This window comes from Hippopotamus amphibius, chromosome 6 (genome assembly GCF_030028045.1).
Source record: "Hippopotamus amphibius kiboko isolate mHipAmp2 chromosome 6, mHipAmp2.hap2, whole genome shotgun sequence".
Taxonomy (NCBI): domain Eukaryota; kingdom Metazoa; phylum Chordata; class Mammalia; order Artiodactyla; family Hippopotamidae; genus Hippopotamus; species Hippopotamus amphibius.
In genome coordinates, this window is record NC_080191.1 from 160,969,395 (window position 1) to 160,977,044 (window position 7,650).

Here is a 7,650-nt window from a genome sequence, read left to right on the forward strand (position 1 = left end):
TTCTTAGCGTGATCTGGACCTAGCAGCGTGAAATGAGACTATCTGAGATCCTGGGCAAGGGATGGCCATTAGACCTAGAAAGTCCAAGAACTTGAGTTAGACAAAACCAGCAGGTCATTTACAGAAATGGAGTTGGTCATTGGTTGCTCAATTCTATTAGGCCCCCTTCGCTGAACACTTAAAATTTGCCTCTGTTCTGACACATCTGTGCCAGCTCCAAAGAAGGTGCTTAAGAGTATTAATATACATTTATTTATTTTTTATTTCATCAAAGGGATAATGACATTATTTATCATTGTGATAGAGGAAAAATATTTTGAATAACATTCTTCTAGGCATCTCTCCATGCACACACATATACATAAGTCATAAATGTATAGTAAACATATATACAAGCCAATTTTATACAACATACATGCCTGTTATTTTGTAGCATCCTTTTTCTTTTGTGTGTATGTGTAACATGCTTTTTCTTAACAATGTTTTGTAGTCATCTTTCTATATCAAAGAACATAGGTCCATACTCTTTTTTTTTTTTTTGGCATGTAGTTGATTTACAATGTTGTGTTAGTTTCAGGTGTACAGCAAAGTGATTCAGTTATGCATATACATATATTAATTTTTTTCAGATTCTTATCCCATATTGGTTATTACAGATATTGAGTAGAGTTCCCTGTGCTACACAGTAGGTCCTTGTTGGTTATCTATTTGATATATAGTAGTGTGTGTATGTTAATCCTGAACTCCTAATTTATCTCTCCCCCTTCTCCACGTTTCCCCTTTGGTAACCATAAGTTTGTTTTTGCAATCTGTGAGTCTGTTTCTGTTCTGTAAATAAGTTCATTTATATCATTTTAAAAGTAGATCCCATTTACGGGTGACAACAGACGATGTTTGTCTTTGACTTCACTTAGTATGATAATCACCAGGACCACCCATGTTGCTGCAAATGGCATTATTTTGTTCTTTTTTATGGCTGAGTAGTATTCTATTGTATGTATGTACCACATCTTCTTTACCCATTCCTCTGTCAGTGGACATTTAGGTTGCTTCCATGTCCTGGCTATTGTAAACAGTGCTTCAGTGAACATTGGGGTGCATGCATCTTTTCAAATTATGGTTTTCTCTGGATATATGCCCAGGAGTGGGATTGCTGGATCATATAGTAGTTCTATTTTTAGTTTTTTAAGGAACCTCCCTACTCTTCTCCATAGTGGTTGTACCAATATAGATTTAATTTTAACCTTTTCTCTGCCAAATACACAAAAAACAAGGGGGGTTGTGGAGATATGGGGAAGTGTTGAAGAAAGAAATAGACCTGTTATCTCCAAACCAGAGGTGTTAATTAGCAATTTTGCGCAAATAAAGTATTAGACTTATCACATGACTTTAAAATAAACCTAAGCAGAATTTCTAGAAGTCCAGCATTGTTGGTATTTTCTGGTAATGTTGATAGAGAAGGCACAATAAAGAACTGCCTAGTACAAGGTAAAATAAAATTGGTGAGTCCTCTTGTTCAAAGCCAGATAAATTAATTATCTCTAGTTCTTACAACATTTTTGAGAAGAGGAAGGAGGAGGCATGGCTCAAAATATTACTGTATTGTTCAACTGAATAATCCTCAGAGAAGTTATATGTTTTTATGAAATTCTTATAGTCACCACCATATTGAACAAGATGCCATCAGTCATTTGTTTTAAGATCATTACCATACCTGATAATTGGGGGGGGGGGTTGTTTGTTTAAACTATTATTTATTTTTATTTTTAAATTTTTAGCTGTGTCGGGTCTTAGTTGTGGCATGTGGGATCTTTGTTGCAGCACACGGGCTCCTCTGTAGTTGAGGCTTACGGGCTCAATAGTTGTGGCGTGCGGGCTTAGTTGCCCCACAGCGTGTGGAAATCTTAGTTCCCTGACCAGGGATCAAACCTGTGTCCCTTGCATTGGAAGTCAGATTCTTTACCACTGGACTACCAGGGAAGTCCCTGATGATTGGTTTTTGAGATTTTCTTTTCTAAACCTTTTTTCTTTTTTTAAATATTTATTTATTATTTATTTATTTTATCTTTGGCTGCATTGGGTCTTCGTTGCTATGCATGGGCCTTCTTTAGTGCAGAGAGCTGGAGCCACTCTTCCTTGCAGTGCCTGGGCTTCTCATTGCGGTGGCTTCTCTTGTTGTGGAGTACAGGCTCTAGGTGCCCAGGCTTCAGTAGTTCTGGCACATGGGCCCAGTTGCTCTGTGCGTGTGGGATCTTCCTGAACCAGGGCTTGAACCCATGTCCCCTGCATTGGCAGGTGGGTTCTTAACCACTGAGCCACCAGAGAAGTCCCCATTCAGCCTTTTTTTTTTTTAACTATTGGGATCGTTCCGGCCCAGGGATTGAACCCGTGTCCCCTGCATTGGAAGGCGGATTCTTAACCATTGTGCCACCAGGGAAGCTCTCTTTTCTAAATCTTAAAAAACCAGTGACCACTGATATTAGAATGGGTAGATTCAATTCTGGTTTTAATGGGAAATATCTATTTTTATATCCCAGGCACCGCTAATTTTTTCATTTACCTATGTAATCTTTCTCCTGTCTTAGACAAATTAGATATATACCCTCCTGGATGATCTTTTTTTTTTAAAAAAAATCACCCTCCTTTGCATGAAAGACACTTTTAGCAAGACCAGAAGTGGTCTTCAGAAACAGCTGATCTGATTAGCTACTGTCAAAAAGATCAGCTACATAAGTACCATGCCAAATGAAAACTGTTGTTTTTGTCAGAAGTTTCCTGTTATTCAGATGGACAGTTTTAATAACACACGTGCAGCTGCTTATAGAAATTTTTTGTTTGTTGCCATTTTAAAAAGAACAACTAACAGCTATTCGCAGCCTTTACCAGGTCAATGAAATAAATAGCTAACTCCTGCCACACTCTCTGAGGGAATTTATCCTGGACTCATACTGGACTCAGATAACTGAATGGAACAGGCAGGACACCAGGGAGCATCTTTTTACTGTGCTCCACTCTGAGGAGGGAGAGTTTGTGCAGCTTCATAAAGTACCAGTTTGGTTTTGGTTCAGTAAAGTAACTGTACTTTGTGGCTTAGTTTGAATTACTTTTAATTTTAATTTTATTTTATTTTAATATTTATTTATTTTGGCTGCGCCGGGTCTTAGTTGCAGCATGTGGGATCTTCGCTGCGGCATGCAAACTCCTAGTTGCAGCGTGCACATGGGATCTGTTTCCCTGACCAGGGATTGAACCTGGGCCCCCTGCCTTGGCAGCACAGAGTCTAAGCCACTGGACCACCAGGGAAGTCCCTGAATTATTTTTTAAAAGACTAGTTTATAAAATCTTATTGCTGTCTTAAATGTTATTTATCTTAAAGGCAAAACTTTTCTCTATGATAAGACATCATCAAATTAATAATGGAAGTCAGTGGGAAATATGGTTCAATTTTAAAACTAGCATTATGCCCAATTCTATTTAAGCTTTTCATCTTGTCTGACTGTCCTTTCTGAGAGAAGGGAAGGAGGTAAGGTTGAGGGTATAGTTACCATATCTACAGGTTAATGATACTATTCACTTTAACAGTTCTCTGACTTTCTGAATCCAGCAGTAGAGAATATTGAATTGTCCAACTCAGTTACTCCTAAAAACTGTTGCCAAAAAGAAAAGGCACAAAGAATGGTGACAAAGATGCTGCTTTTGGTGAGAAACCAAAGCAGGCTTTCTGAAGTAAGTTACTAACTCATATCAGAAACGAAAGAATGGCCACCATCACAGGGTAAACTTAAACTTGACGTAGAAAAGGCACAGCTTTATAAATACCAAACCTGGAGTCTAGTCCTCATCCCTTCTTCACTTTAATGAATTTGGGGCAATTCACATAATCTCTGACTCTCAGTTACCTGCCAAGCAGAATGCTGTATCACCTTGTAAGTGTGTCTTTCAGCGGTAAGATCTATTAGCAGAATTCTTCTTGGGAAAGTAGCTGTCTTTGTTTCAGGAAATACCATTATAAGCCCCTAGGGCATAGGGCTGGCTAGGGCTCAGGCAACCGAAAAGAACCAAAAGGCTGCACTTGCAGAAGCAGGAAATTAATTTTTCTTGGGGGCTGGGTTGGGGAGAAGGTGCTCCTTATAGGGTGGTGGAGTGAAAAGAGGAGGGGCATGGCAAGGAGATGCTGGAGTAAGTCCCCTGCATAGGGTAAAAGCCAATGAGAAACCTCAGTAGGGAATGATCAAAAGGACATTTATTACTCAGGAAGCCTAAAATGTAATTTTAAGTGCTTTGTGGCGTAATGGGCAATGTGACCCTTCCCTGAAGGTCTTGAAAACACTGATGGTCTGCATGAGTGGGGGTTTGTTGAAAGAGGGGTAAGGAACCATATGGACACGTTGCGGAACAGAGATTGTCTTAGAAAAGCCAGAGCTGGGAGGCAGAAAGGCCCTCCGAACTGCATATTCTCATAAACCAGCAGAAGGCTTGGTAGAGCTAAGGACCATGGCTGGGCACAATGGAGTTCAAGCCAGTCTGATCTAGAGATGACAGGGCTAGCAGAGCCCAGCTGACATTTGGGTTACCCTGATGATGGAAGGGGGGTGGTGTTTCTAGGCTGCCCTCTGAGCACCACTGCTAGCTTCATCTTCGGTGTTTTCATCCTCTACATCAGTGTCCGTTTAAGGGGTGATTTCAAAGTCTCGTAAGATCACCTCTGTGTGTCTCCAGTATTTTGATTAGAAAACAGGCATTTCCCCCTAATATTTCTCCCTTCAATACGTTTCTTAAACCCCTCTGTATTGTTCTTGTGTTATTTTCTAGCTTGAACTCATTTTGTTTCTTTTCCTCTCTTTCTTAGAAGTGAATTGGCAGAAATTCTGGTTTATTTCCTGTTCCTCTCTTCATTTGTCATTCAGATTTTTCCTTACCTGGAAATCTCTGAAGATTATTTGCAAGACTGCCTTAGCGTTGCAGTTTGTTTTCCATAACCTAATCTATAGGACATGAGTTTTTAGCATATTTAATGAAAATTAGATGATCTTCATATCCAAAAATTTTACTACTTTCTCCAGCTTCACTTTTTAAAAGAAATTTATATTTAAGTGTTCCACATTTGTTCTATTCTGTGACAGTTTCACATTCTCACTCTAAGTGAAAACAATCACTTTGGAGTTTCATCTAAAAGCACTAAGTCCTTCTAAAGATTATGCTAGTGCGAGAATAAATTAGTATAACCTTTCTGTCAAGCAATTTGGCAATGTAGTACTTGTCAAGAGCTTTCAAAATGTTTATACCCTTTGCTTCAGGGATCACATTTCTAGGAATCTTTCCACTGGAAATAATCATAAATGTGGTCAAAGATTTATTCATGTTTATTGCGACATTATTTATTTGAGATAGTGACAGACTGAAAACAACCTGAATGCCCAGCAAAAGGAAAATAAATTGTCATCCATACGATAAAAATTATGCAGCACTTTAAAAATTATGCTTTTTCCTGAACCAGCAGTGGGTTTAAAACATTTGGATAATCATTCTGAGTGTCCATGACTTCCAAGATGGAAAGCCAGAATGGCTTGGGTCCCTCTATGAATTTAACCCCGTCATTGCCTATGAAAATAAGCCCATCCTGAATGGGGAAGGGTCTTACCCCAGAGGCCCAGCTCCAGGTGTTGTCTTTGCAAGCCTGGGGGCCTTCAGAATCCATAATTTTTACCAAGGTTTCCATGTGGTTCTCAAAGGAGCACAGTCTGAGACCCCAGTCTGAGACACCCCCTCCTCTATCACTACCAGGGCCTGAACTGTGGCAAGAATTGAGGAGGGGAGTAGAAAAAATCTGTTCTTTTAAAAAATTGTTATGATTTAGTGAAATGCTGTTTTGAAGTAGAATTTTTTTAAACGTATTATTGCAGATTTGTGGGGAAAATTCATATATGCTTAGAAAAAATTAACACACCAAAATATTTACAGGGTTTAAATCTGGGTGACGGAATGTGAGTGATTTATGGGGAACCATGATTCAGAGAGATGAGGTAATTTTCTCAGGTTCTCACAGCCAGCAAAGTGCTGGAGTAAAGATCCAAACTCAAGTCTATTTGCCTATAAAGTCTGCTCTAATAGCTGCTGTTACTTAAATTGGAAAACCATATGTAAAAAAACCACAAATATGGTACCGTAAATGTGGTAGATTGAATTACTGGTCCTAATTATTCACTGTCCTGTAAGAGTATTTTACATTCACACCCTTGCGGTGGCCTTATGATGGATAGAATGTATTCCGCGCACCTTGATTTTGGGCTGAGACGTATGATTTGCTTTGGCCAGTGGGTTCAGGGTGAAAATATGAAAGGGAAGATTTAAAATGGGCTAGTACAATTGGGCCTTTTCTCTTTGTACTCCTGCCTTTTGCCATGTGAATAATATATTTTGGGTAAGCTCTGGTTTAAGGAGAATGAGAAATAGTAGACGAACATAGACCCAACCTTCTGCTTAAAGCTTAAATTTCAGGCAATCCGAAGATACATAGTGAAAAATAAATTATTACGGTTTTAGGTTATTGGATTGTGGATTGTTATATTTTATGTAGAATTATTATGGCTGATTGATATGAATTGTAAAGATATTTGTATAAAGTAACAAAATTGAATCTCTTGATATGTCAGTATAAGTCGAAATTTGGTTATGCAAACGTACAGTCTACAGGTTCTCACCATCTGGTTAAAGGGTATAACAAGGCCTTTTATTGAATGCATACTGCCTTAGCACTTGGTATGAGAGCTAGTCTCTAATGAGGAGAGAGAAGTTCACATTTCAGAAATGCATGGCATTCTGAGAAAAAAGGGAACACAAACCCCAAGTTTCTCAAGTCTAGGGCTGGGAAAAATAATTGATGTGGGCCAGGCCAGAGTAGGGATGAACAAGGAGAAAAAGAGAAGAAATAGGCTGGTATCCAGAATTCAGAAGGAAGTTCTTTTCTTCTTTTTTTTGGAAGTTCTTTTCTTTTGGGACATGGAAACATATTCTGCTCATCTTGAGGCCATAGCAAGGGTGTGGATATAAAGGGTAGAAAGTTCTAGGCTCAACAACATTTGAGGATGGAGATGGAAGGCTCTGAGACCAAGTCACTGTGGGCACCTTGTGTGAGCTTTAGAGAGCTATGACTCAGTCTGTGAGCTGTACCTGTGGAGTCCAACCACTGATCCCACATTTATACCCTCCCCACCATTTTTTTTAACAAAAATGAGATCATACTTCTTTTAATCAGCTGTATTTTGCAGTATACCATGCACTATTTTCCAAATCACGGAATGTTCTTCTATTTAGTGATTAAAACTAATATTCTTTCATTTTTAATACGTATAGAATATTCTTTTCTATCGCCCAGCATCCTAGGGTATCTGCTTACTTAGGATGAGAATTCAGACAGATAGAAATATCTTCTCCCATGTTCTATCCTCTACAATTTAAAAAAATGTTAACACTATGTCTTTTTAAAATTAATTAATTAATTTTTATTTTTGGCTTCGTTGGGTCTTTGTTGCTGCACACGGGCTTTCTCTAGTTGTGGCGAGTGGGGGCTACTCTTCATTGAGGTGCGTGGGCTTCTCAGTGTGGTGGCGTCTCTTGTTGTGGAGCATGGGCTCTAGTCGCACGGGCTTC

General features: G+C 38.9%; 1 non-coding gene across 1 annotated transcript; it reads right to left on the minus strand.

Moving 5' to 3' along the window:
* Positions 1-3,230: 3,230 nt before the first annotated feature.
* TRNAG-GCC (transfer RNA glycine (anticodon GCC)) lies at positions 3,231-3,303 on the minus strand. The gene has a single exon. It is a non-coding gene; the product is annotated as a tRNA-Gly (tRNA).
* Between the last annotated feature and the right edge of the window lie 4,347 nt (positions 3,304-7,650).